The following is a 13506-nucleotide window of genomic DNA, read 5'->3' as shown; positions in this document are numbered from 1 at the left end:
CTTAAGGGGACACTTCAGGTTCAAAATGATTTTTTTTAAATATCAACCAATTTTAATGAAAATTTCATAGATTGTGAATAAAGCATTTAGAAAGATATTCCCAAAATTTGAAGCAAAAATATTAATTTGTTGAAAAGTTATAATTTTTTTAATAATTTATCCGCAAGTTAAATTACTAAATGTTCCAATATTTCAAAATGTTTCCTGCGCATGAGTTTTTATCGTAGCTGTATGAAACTCATTTATATTACAGTTTGAATAAGTATAAATAAAATTGGATATGTTTGAACAACTTAGCACTTAATTTTAAACAAATAAAAAATCAAAATATCATAGTCTTTATATAATTTTTAAAAATTGAAATTTAAATAACAATTTAAAGTAATTTAAAAAATATTCAGTGAGTATTCAGCTTTTATTTATATCACATTGGTTACGGAACATTAGACCAATCATATATATGAGAAAAAAATAAAGATTTATTCAAAACTCATGCGCAAGGAACTTTTCGAAGTTTGAATATTATCGTAAAAAACAACATTGAGAAAAACAGTTTAACTATAAAAACAAACAGTTTACATAACCGTGTTTACAAATCTTGAAATGCTTATAACTTTGCAAAAAATGACTGAAATTGAAAAATTTTTCTTTTAAATTGTAGCTAGATATAACTATTATTTTTTGAAACAAAAATTGAAAAAAGTATAATTTAGTCGATTTTTGGGTTTTTCATCGTGAAGTGTCCCCTTAAACGATGCCACACCTCTTGTGTAAAATCATGACTTGGCAACTACCAGATTTTATTTCTTTACTTAGTTTCTTAACTTCCGGTGTTGTTATCAATAAATTGTTGCACAACACTCTTTCCACTTGCGTTGCAGGGAGAAAAAAAAAGTGTTTGAAGGACGGTGAAAAAAGACCCTGAAGTTTTGAAGATTAAACCAGGAATTTTGGAGAACATAGTGAATTATTTGAAGACACTGGCTTAATTCCAGTATAAATTGGGAGATTAATGTATGCTATATAAAAGCAGCATTTGCATTTGAGGGGCTGCACATCACTTCCTAAACATATAACTTAAAATATCATTCGATACTTTATTAAAAGAAAATTTTAAATTAAATATTTAAAAAAATAACCAAGCATTTCAACATGAAACATTTAAAAAAAATATCAGCTGAAAAGATGTATAATATAAGCATTAAAATAAAACTTTAAATTTTTATGATTTGCTAATGCAAAATATCAAATGAATTTTATTTTTTATTACAGAATTTCATTTTACGTTTCAATTATTTTTCATGCGGTTATTTTAATACAAAATGTCATTTTTCGAAATATATATCTATCATTTAGCATTTTAACATCAAACATTTTTCAACAAAAAAAAAAAAAAAAAAANAAAAAAAAAAAAAAAAAAATATGTGTAATATAAGTATAGAGATAAAATTTTAAATTTTTATGATTTGATAACGCAAAATATAAAATGAATTTTATTTTTCAATACAGAATTTCATTTTATGTTTCAATTATTTTTCATGCTGTTATTTCATTACAAAATATCAGTTTTCAAAATATGCATCAAAGATTAAGCAGAAAAGTCTACAAAAAGTTAATCGACTGCTTGCTTCTTGCAAAAAACTTCTGCTTGGAAAAATGAGGTTGTATTGTTTGAAATGTCTATATAAACTGCTGGGAATAAAAAAACTAGCAATATTCAAAACAACTAGTTTACTCCCTAAAATATCCCGTGTTTTTTCCACCTGTCACGTCTCTAGTTTCCGCTAGATTTAAAAACATATACAGGGTCGACGCTAACTTATATTTTTGAGAGGGAGAAAAATTTTCATTTTGCCTAATGAAATTCCTATTTTGACCGAATCATAAATTAGCGCCTGCAATTATTTTTACATAAAGGGATATCAAAAGCAACTCTAAAAAATGTTCTTGGTGATTAAGCTATAAATAACATAATTGTCAACTTATCCTATTTTCCACGAAAGATTTTATTTTTATATTTTAAGTGTTAGCAAAATTTATATTTTAATATTTTATTCAGTGTTTAATAAACTTGATTTAAGATGTTTTCGCTCTCCATAATAGTACCTAATCAATTTAACCAAATGCATAAATTAACAGATAATCAATGATGGGTTGCTAAATAAATTTATTATGGCAGTTAAGAAAATAAGTATGATTGATGTCAATAAAATTTTCCTTAATTTACAAATGTAGAGCGCTTGCATCCCAATAATGTGTCCCGGGTTCGAATCCCGGTGACGGTTGTCAACTTTTCCTATTTTCCACGGAAGATTTTAGATTTTAAGTGTTAGCAAAATTTATATTTTAGTATTTTATTCAGTGTTTAATAAACTTCATTTAAGATGTTTTCGCTCTCCATAATAGTACCTAATCAATTTAACCAAATGTATAAACTAACAGATAATCAATGATGGGTTGCTAAATAAATTTATTATGGCAGTTTAGAAATTAAGTATGATTGGTGTTAATAAAATTTTCCTTTATTTACAAGTGTAGAGGGCTTGCCTCCTAATAAGGTGTCCCGGGGTTTAATCCCAGCTATGGTTGTCAACTTTTCCTATTTTCCAAGGAGGATTTTAGTTTTGCATTTTAAGTGTTAGCAAAATTTATATTTTATTCAGTGTTTAATAAATTTAATTTAAAATGTTTTCGCTCACCATAATAGCTTATCAATTTAACCACACGCGTAAACTAACATATAATCAATGATGTGTTGCTAAATAAATTTATGATGGCAGTTTAAAAATTAAGTAGGATTGGTGTAGTATAAAATCAACAAATAAACGCATTTTTTAAGTTTAATCTAGGGGTCTTTAACCTCTTGTAATAGGAGGGCTATGTATTTATTAGATAGAAGTAAAGAAATTCAATAGCAGGAGGAAAATAGTACTAAAAGGGATTGAATACTTTCGGTTTTGGAATTTTCCTCTCGGATCGAATTAAACTAACAACTCTTTCAACTAAACATTCATAACATGTTTACAGTTTTAAAAATACTGTGTTCGCAAATTTTCTTGAGGGATGATACAGAAAGCTTTTATTATAAACTAATTTATATCTCTCTAACCTCTAATTCGGATGAAACTGGCTTGCATAAAATAAGATTTTAAGCAAAATTTATGTTTTTCGATTGCTAATAGTAAAATAATAACTATTGCTAAAACTAATAGCTATTCATGAAATGATATTGAGCACTACTATATCCAATTAATTAGAAAATGTTTTTAAAGATCTAATAACATCAAAAAATTTTTTTAAAAAGTTCTGTTTTTGGTTTGACAGTATTATGGTTAAGTAGCAAGTTAGTAGAGAAGGTTAGTTATATCCCTCTAAAGTCGAGTTTGAGGCATGTCGTAATGGTGGTTACATTATTGCAAACTTTTTGCCACTTACATTAGTTAATTTATTGCATTATTCTAGTTATATAATAGGGAATTTTTCACGAACTAAATATAAAATTAATATTTTTTTTAGTTCCATTCTACTCCTTGTACATTTTCTACACATCTTCGTATTCGCGTGCAGGTCGTCGGGGCACCGAAGTGTACCGGGGTGCCACCCTCTCCGCAGAGGATCAAAATTGTGATGGCATGTATTCGGATAATCCTCAGGCATGTTTCCCAGACTGTCGCCAATAGCCCATTGTGCAGCTCTAGGGCGACGTAAATCAACTGCAACAGCAATACAACAACAACACCTCTTCGTAATATCAAGTTTCTAATAACTCTTACAGTTTTTGTGCAGTAAAACAGAATTTATTGTTAAATTGTTGTATTAAGCGAAAAAAGGGGGTGGGGGGAAATAAAGAAAGAGAGCTCCACGATTCTTACTAAATACCGTTTTATATCTTTGAAATTAGAGTTTAGTTGTATTACTGCAGTATATACACCGAAGAGCCATTACATTATGACCACCCTGTTAATAGCATGTAGCACCCGCCGTGGCATTGATTCCACAAGGTGCTGATAGGTAATCCGAGATATCTGGTACCAAGCGCTCAGGGGCGGATCCAGAAATTTTTCCTGGGGGGGGGGGGTTTAGACTCAGATTCCCTCCAACACACAACTAATTTTTTTTGTAAAAAAAAATTTTTTTTGATATTTTATTTTGGAAAAAAAATTGGGGTTTTGAATGCTAGTCTTCACATTTATTTTCTTCATAATGAACAATAGAACAATACATAATTCAAGTATTCAAAATCTTTAAATAATAAATGTTATGCGTTTTTTAGAAACTTTTGGCAAATCTGTCAGTGATTTTTTTCAGCATCTGCTCAGGAACGTTCTGCTGTTGCTGCACTAACTGGCAAAGTTATTAAAATTCTTTCAATTTGGGGGGGTCACGATCACTATGACCCCCCCCCCATTACTGGATCCGCCACTGCAAGCGCTCGCCAATTGGTCCTGCAATTCTCTCATATTGCGAGGGGGTAGTGGCAGCACGAATTTGGTTTTCCAAGTAGGACCACAAGGATTCTGCCAAGTAAGATTCTGCCACCGGCACCATTGAATAACCTCTACAAATATTGCTTTCTATAGTTGAGCACACTAAACATGGTGTCGAGAATCAAGTCAATAAGCTTGAATTTTATAGTATAAGCACAATTTATTTACGCTTGTGTAAACCCTTTGATATCTCACGATGGTCCATTCATCTTAAAACAAAAAGAGATAAACTCAACAATGCAATATCCTATAAGTGTCGGTCACAATCAATGCAAGATTTCTTTTTTAAACACAAATGCTTCAAAAAAGAAATAAGAGAATAAAACGAAAAGTGGATATGTTATTTTGTCATTTTAAATTGATATCCTCGTGATTCCTTCATGACTTGTAATCGACGCTTTTTTTGATAAATTTTGGCGTGAGTGAAGATAATTACGCTAGGCGATCGCCTCCCAGTGACATAGTCACTCTCCCCTCGCCAAATTGAAAACAATAATAGTATGGAAAAGCCAATAAAAAAGAGATTAGTCACGTTTCCGGTCACGAGTTAAGCGAAAATATTATTTTGTCTCCCCATTGTCCATATTATAAAATTATTAAGTTTCATTTCTACATAAAATAAAACTTCCAAAACAATGAATTTTTTTTAAAAATGATATAGGAGTAATATATAATATTCAATTAAAAAAATATTAAAAACAGAACACAACCATGCTAAAACTTGTATTTTATTTCCTATTATGTACGTTTTTTAAATTAATAACTAGGGTGAGTAGCCAAATCTTTCAACAAAAAATAAGCACCTTTTAAGCACTAAAAATATTTTTAAGCACCATATACATTAACAAAATGCAAAATAATTTTTTAAAACTTTACATGATCATGATAAAAATAATTAGTTTCTGACAAAGAGCTTCTTTCTTGATTATATTAGCCACCGCAAAAAGATCGAAAGATTTTTCGGTTCGATTTCAGAGGGTGGAAAATGAAGCTTGAAATTGAGAATATTTTACAAAATGCAGCAGAGTTGCACATGAGAGTGCAAGAATCTCATCGAATCCAGCTCAGTAGATGCACAAGAGGACTCTCAAGTATTTCATCAAACATGTCAGGGCTAGTTCACTCTGCTCTTAGAGCTGAAGCTACGATTTCCCTCCTCATGACGTCACTGTGTCCACAGATCTCGGAGATCGCAAGCAAAGATATTATGATAACTTTGCATCTTTCTCTTTGTAAAAATAAGTTTAGACTTTTTCTGGTTATTAGTTTTCTAACTTTACGTAATTAACACATTATTTCCGTTCATAAACATAGTTAAAAAAAAACTTTCTTGGCCATTATATTAAAAAAATACCATTTTAAACTTATAAAAATATTTTACTAGTTGGATAAAATGACACTATAAATACTTATTTTTAAAAGGTCAGTTTTAATTTTAATTATTAGGAAAAATGAAAGCATATATCGACACTTTTTTATCTACATATTCTTTTATAACAATAAGTTGAGTTTAATTTAGAATCCCTGATTTTAAAATATGCCGTTAATAGCGATTTGTTCATACTTAATCATTAGGAAACATCAACCTTAAACGATAATTACTGAAACAAAATAGTAATTTAGGTTCATAATGGCATTAGAAATTTTACAATTGGTTATAGATATTTAAATTTAAGATATAATTTATAGATATTTAAATTTAAGAGAATATAATTTTTAAAAAAATCATAAATATTTAGAATAACTACATTAAAAAATATGTTATGAAATTAGGAGAATTTCAACTATACACTATATATTTTATTTATACTTTTTATTTACGTTTTAATTTAGTTTGACTTTATCCATTTTTTAATTTTTTTCACCTGCCTTTCTTTTTGAAGTAACGAGGCTGTTTCTATTTAGATAATGAATTTTTATAAAAGACGTAGAAAAAACGTATTGCTGTTTTATATTAACTGTGTCATTTCAAAATCCATTCTTTACATAGTTGTTCATTCACTTTAGGGAACACGCGGAAAATTATACTTTTTCCTTTTGTTTTTCTATCAGAATTTTTGCAAGTTGCAATCGCACAAACTGGCATTTCCTTAATAGTTTTAAATTTTTGTAAATTCACTGCAAACTCTGAGGAAAGTCATTATAGAAAATAACAAATGTCTTAGAATATGTCACAAAAAGAAATGCTCCAATATTAGTTAGAGCTAGTAAGGCCGAACGCTATGTTCTTGAAGTAAAAGTGAGAACTTTGCGCCAAAGTGACGTCACTAGAGAAAATCGGAGGATTGGCGCGGCGAGAGTTTCTTCAAAGGAGTGAACCAGCCCTTCTATTCTCTTTAGCCCTGCAAACATGTAACATGATTGGCGCTTTCATACGCTACGGACGAACGATATGCCGATTTACATTGTGTTTGAATGAATTGTAAAAACGTTGAATAGAACAATGTAAAAACCACTCTTTTGCATAGTACGTGGCGAAAATCGACATGGTAAAGAAAAAAATGTCGTTTGCAAAAAGGGAAACTTAATCTTTTTAAAAACACGCAATAAAAAAAGCATCTTTAAGGGCTTTTAAAAATCGAAATTAAGCAGCTTCAAGCACTTTTTAAAAACGCTACGCACCATGATAACTTATTATTAATACATTTACTGTTGGTATTATTACCATGCTGCGAAGATTGCAATTTATCGCATAATCTTGCAGCTTTGAATCTAACTCAAAAGATATGTGAGATTTAGGCAGTATTGAAAGAGATTTAAATCCGGATTTTGATTGACAAAACAGATGGAAATGAATATGAAGTCAATCCGACGAAAAATTAACATGAAGATAAAAAGCACGATTTGAAAATAGAGGGTTATTTATTTTAAAGAAGTAAAATAATTGATGTTTAGTGAGTTGCAAGAGGTGTTATGTTATAAATTATAATGGAAATTTCTAAATATACAACAAATATCAAAGAATTTCTTATGAATTTACATTGATCCTATGGGAAGTTTCCCTTATTTACGTGCAGTATATAGATTCTTTGGAAATACTATAATATTGGCAAGATTCACTTCCCCTGGTTCGTACAAGACAATAATTTGAAATTGAGATCTGGAAAATTAGATTTTTTCTTTGTAGAAAATTGATACCCAAGAAATTTTTGACTAAAGGCTTTGTTGTGTCATACCTAAAAACTTCCGACCTCTTCTCTGTGCGCTTCCCTCTGTTTTGGGGGGAAATAATGAGGAGAATTTAATTACTTTTAGACTGGCGTGTTTAGTCTCATTTACTTCAACGTGAGAAAATAAATCGAAACAATGTCTTACTTGTTCAGGTAGCAAGATCAGATGCATAAATAGGTACAAATTTGTATTAGTTTTTCATAAAACGCTTATAGCTTATAAACTATTAGTTCGATCGCCTCGGTCAATTCAGAGTAAAAAAATACATTGAAAAACTATTCAATTATCTAATTATCTTCGCGGTGTGTGAAAAATTAAACAAATTAAGCTTATGAATGAGCGAAATTAAACAAATTAAATTAAGCATTCTTAATTCGCCACTATAAATATTCAGCTAGGACTTCCGGATTGGCGCGTTGAAGTATTCTTTTTAAATATTTATTTCAACACATCAATATTTACACGTTTTTTTAACTTCTATTTTCAGGGCAAACGGCATAAAAATAAATGATTAATTAAAATATTAAAAATCAATTATCTAAATTCAAATATCTAAATTCAATTATCTCCCTCAAAAATGAGGAGGAAGCATACAGAAAAAAGTAGAGGAGTTTTTAAGCATCATTTATAATAACATTACTAAGTTTTTCGTAAAAAAATACATTGAGTATTAATATTTCGGAAGAAACACCCCTTTTTTGTTATTATTGCTGGACTATACATGAAAACCAGTTACAGCGACTTTTTAATACCACAACATTTTTAAAGTTATTCTCTTTAAATCAGGATGTCCATAACCAGGTAAAATTTAAAAAAACTGTTGACGAATGTTTCATAAGGCTGTTAGAAGTTGTAAAAGGTTAAATTTATAATTTTAAGCGTTAATTTGTTCAGTTTTTATACCTAGATACATTTTTCTTAATTTACAAATATAAGGCCGTGGTGGTCCAGGAGATATAGTGCTCGCCTCCCAATAAGGTTACCCTAGTTCGAATCCCAAAAATAGTTGGTCAATACGAATTTCGCATCCGGTTAGCACCGACCACAGTACTGACGTGAAATATCCTCAGTGGTAGACAGATCATGGATTAGAGTCTCATTGCAGTGAGGCTTACAGTGGGAGGTTTTGCTCTCCATGTAACGCTGATTAATTCCATCAAATCGTCCTTCATAAAGGCAAATTTCTCCCAATATTTGATCCAAAAGTTCCCTTGTCTTCTGGATTGGGCTCAAAATTACAATGCTATGGAGATGACTTTTCAACGACGATTATGAAATTTACAATTATACTCGCATTTTAGTAAATGAGAGTTTGATAAGAAAATTTGTTTCAGTCTTTCTCTACAAAATTTTTCCAGTTGTGGACACCCTGTTATTATTAAAAAAAATATATGAATGCTAAATTTATGAAAATATATGAATATGAAATATATTAAAATAAAAATATATTATAAATGATAATAAATATAACACGTTATATCTAGTGTTATTATTCCTTTAAAACTTAAAATAACATTTAAGAAAAAAATTAAATATAATCTTACGAATCAACTATTTTCTTTTTTTTGTTTCTCCTGTTGTCAAGGTAAATATGGTTATTAGTTAAATTCATCTTAAAATTAATTATTTGAATTGTCTTATGCAATTATATTGTTCTTGGCTACAAATTTGTCTTTCATGTCTGCCATTGGAAATAAAATAAAAAATTGTCTTATGCAAACCATAATAATGTAAATTCAACTTCAGTTGTGAAAGATTCATAAATCCCTTGTAAAATATTGGTCTGTATTTTTATAAATGTTCTTAAAAACTTTTTTAAGAATGCATCTAAATTTTTATTTTATTTTCATGAGAAATTTGAAACCGTTATTCAACAGTTAAGGGAAAAAATTGTTCTTATGCTTATTCCTGAATATTTTGGAGAATTTCTAGGGTAAAAAAAGGTTTAAAATAATGAAAATGAAATTTAGAATTCTATAATAGATTTCCCCTTTAATCTCCCATTCACTATAATCAGAAACAATAAATAAAATAATAAAAAAACAAAAACAAATATACTTTAAAAAAAATGTTCATAAAACCCATATTACAAGGAACATCTTTCTCTCAGTAAAAATATAGATTTTTATTTTAACGATATTTTAATATTCTCATAATAAATAAGAACTAATATAAAAGTCATTAAAATTTCCAAGAAATCGATGCATTTTGGTCAAACGATATTGATCACCATATATTTTTCTCATGTCATGTCTCACTTACAAAAATAGAAATTTTTAACAATTAGAAACTTCTAAAACCAGGAAATTTCACCTCGAAATAAAAATGGACTGTCAGTATTGTTATCGTAGAATTTATCTCCCAATTTTACCACAACAGTTAACAACCTTCCAATCACGTTGACCTGTTGATCTAATTTCGTGATTTCACATTTAAGACCCACCCACTTTTTAGCTCAGATATGTCCCTCCATTTTATTTTATTTTTTCTGACGGAAGTTAACCTTTGCGGGTCATCCTAAAGAGAGGTTGGGGAAAAGAAAACAGTGCTGTATTTTGCTTCGCGGAAACGGCGCCACTTTTTTTTTTTTTTTTTTTTTTTTTTTTTTTTTTTTTTTTTTTTTTTTTTTNTTTTTTTTTTTTTTTATCGTTTGCAATTTTGTAGGAAGATTTGTTTTTGATTCCACAATTACACGAACTGCTGAAGAGCTACTTTAGGAACATGAAAATTTTTATTTGGGAAGAAAAGGTTAAGTTGAACGACCGGTTACCCTTGTTTTGTTTCATAAAATACAAACAATGGTGTGATTCCAAAGAAATTTTTTTTTTTTAAAAGAATTATTTGCTTCTAGAATTTAATTGACAGCATCGATAAACGTAATAAAAATGTTTCCCAAAATGATATAAGTTGATACTGAAGTAAAACACTCTCGTTTTAGCCAACACTTCTGTTTCAAAAAGTCGCATTTAGATATCGGGCGTACATTGCCTGGGGTCTCCATAGCCGATCGATTTTGCCAAACGGTCCACTGCATAGAAGTAGCTGGTTCGAACCCCGCCGTGACCCTGAAAGCATCTGTTCTTCACTTTGACCAGGGTTCATACTGTTTGTCTAAGATAGGTACTCTGACCGCCACTGAGTCTGCGGCAGTCTGGTGCTATGGAAACAAGAAGAGGGCATTTTAGGGAGGGTGGCTTCGATGAAGAGGTCTCCTTTTTTTCTTTCGCCGAAACCCGTCCAAGAGGGAGCACGCATCCCTACATGAAATAATCATACCTCGTTACCATAGTCACCGCCACAGCTCCAGACGAATGTCTGGCAGAGTACCTATCGTAGACAAACAGTAAGCCTGCTTACGAGGTAGAGTCAATAAATTCCAGGAATGGTCGCCTACATTCACGCACGTGTACATTGGAGGGGAAATATTCTTTTAGAGGTTGGTAGCACTAATAACGAAACAAAGCCATCTGGAATTCATTTCTGGTACTGCCGGCGTTAACTGCAGACCATTTCTGACAAAACGAACTTTTCATATGTTGAACTTTGAAACGTTGTCTTTAGAGCAGCGGGTAGACATCAAATTCTGCGTTTTGCTCAAGAAATCACTTACCGAGACGCTGAAGAATACGGAAACAATGCCATTAAAAAAAGGGGGGCGCAAATATGGAAGATGATATATTTAAGATGATCCTCCTCTTTCAGTCTTCCACCGCAGATGAAAATGGTGAGCACGATCAAAAAATCGTGCATGCCGGACAGACAGATGTCCATTGATGTTAGTTTTTGAATTTCACATAAGAGTGTTCACAGCATTCTTTAAGATGATTTGAACACGCATTGTGTCTACCAGCTCATGGTTCCAAAAATGTTATCCGAACAAAAAGTAGTGAGAGTGAACATGTACGGGGATTCGATTGACATGGCCGACGAAGAGGACAGCTTCTTGAAGAAAATGGTGCAGAAGTGATGTGGCATGGTGCTTTCTTTACGACCCTCTGGCAAAACGTCAGTCAAGTGAATGGAAAGCAAAACGTTCACAGAGGAAGGAAAATATCGGGGGAAATTGATGTTGGAGGTGTTTTTCCAATTACGAGGGCGTCATTCATTACGAAGTTATGAATGAAGTCCAAACTGTCAACAAAAAACTTGACCTGGAGATTCTCAAGCCTCTACGAAATGCATTCGGACGAAAAACGACATGAAAAAATTGCAACAAAAATTGGCTCCACTATATTGCTCCTTGATTATGAAAAAGTACCTTGTCAGACAGAGTGTTACCACTCTGGAATACCTTCCATATTCTCCCGACCTAGCACCAGAAAATTTTGATTTGTTTCCATGGTTGAAAATGATATTAAAGGGACACCGCTTTGTGGATTCAGATGAAATGCAAGGGAACAACAAGGACCTTTTAAAAAATGGATTCCAGGGGTGTTTTGAACAGTCATACGAACGCTGGAAGAAGTGTGTGTGGCACAAGAGGAAATTACTTTGAAAGCTAATAAAGAAAAATTATTGTTCTATTTATTACAATAATTTGTAATTTACCCATTCCGGGAACTTTTTGATTACCTCGTATGTATGATTATCTAAACGGTCAACTGAGTCAGGGGCTCTTGTATTAATTATTTACTGTTAGCAATGTAAGGATAAATTTCTTACTGACAAGCATTAGTTTGTTCGACAATTATTACATCAAGGTCGCTGCCAGGGAAAAGTAGGCAGTCTTATAGTTATCATAAAATTGGTATATTATACACTTAAAAAATTGAAGGTGAATTTTCGTATTTTAACAATCATTTTAGTTTTTAAAATTAGAAGTTCAGTCAATTTTAGCGGTCATTCTTGTAAAAGTAATCATATTATATTCAAATGTATAGTAAAAAGTGTCTCAAATATGACTGATGAATTGAAAAATAAATTGAAGAAAAATTAAGGGAAATGCATTTGCTGCATTCTGCTTAAGAAACAAGATGATTTCTATTTATCAGATTCCAAAACTCATTACAAAGTTTTGAAACAAATGGCACTATTAACCGAAAACTACATAGCAATGTCCTCAAAATAGTAACTTAAATCTTGCAACAACGGTGAGAATCAGTCGAGAACAAAATTAACAGACACTTGTGCAAATATGTCAATTGGAAATGTCTGGTATGCAATGGTTCACAATTTTTTAGGGTCATATGTAGATGAACTTTGCAAGTAGCTAGTTTTGTAGCTTTAAGAAAATCACTGATCTCGTTCCAAATGTAGCAACAAAAAAAATTACTCTTCCATTTTTTTTCTTTGATTTTTAAAATTGTCAGTTTTTTAAGGACACTCGGAATAGTTATCTCCACTATACTGACTAACTATAACTATTTAAAATATAGTTATGATATTTACACTCATGCAGTTAAAAAAAAAACTACAAACATATATTATTTACTTACTTCTTTTTAATGATTGTCGCAACAATAGTAGGAAAACAAAATTCTGAATCAAATATGTCCATTTTCTTCAAATGTGCAATTTGTGCTAAGCTGGCATGCACGGAACGCTACTTTCTTCATCATTAACGCTACCCAGAGAGCTACTGTGAACCTGCCTCACGAAGGCAAGCATCGCTAACCACGCCACATTGCCACATTTACGCATACAAAATGCCACATTACGCATCATACAAAAGAGGACAAACACACACATAAAGAGATAATCGTGTGGGATTCGAACCCGCGACCATTGACTTCACGGTCAGACATCCTGACCATTCGGCCACCGCAATGTTCTATTGTTGAATCAGACGAATTTTCAAAGCATGTTCATGCAATGCATGGCAAATTAAGAGAGTTTCGCAACTCTTCGT

Source organism: Parasteatoda tepidariorum, chromosome 9 (genome assembly GCF_043381705.1).
Source record: "Parasteatoda tepidariorum isolate YZ-2023 chromosome 9, CAS_Ptep_4.0, whole genome shotgun sequence".
NCBI classification, from domain to species: Eukaryota; Metazoa; Arthropoda; class Arachnida; order Araneae; family Theridiidae; genus Parasteatoda; species Parasteatoda tepidariorum.
Note: the sequence above shows the minus strand (reverse complement) of the source record.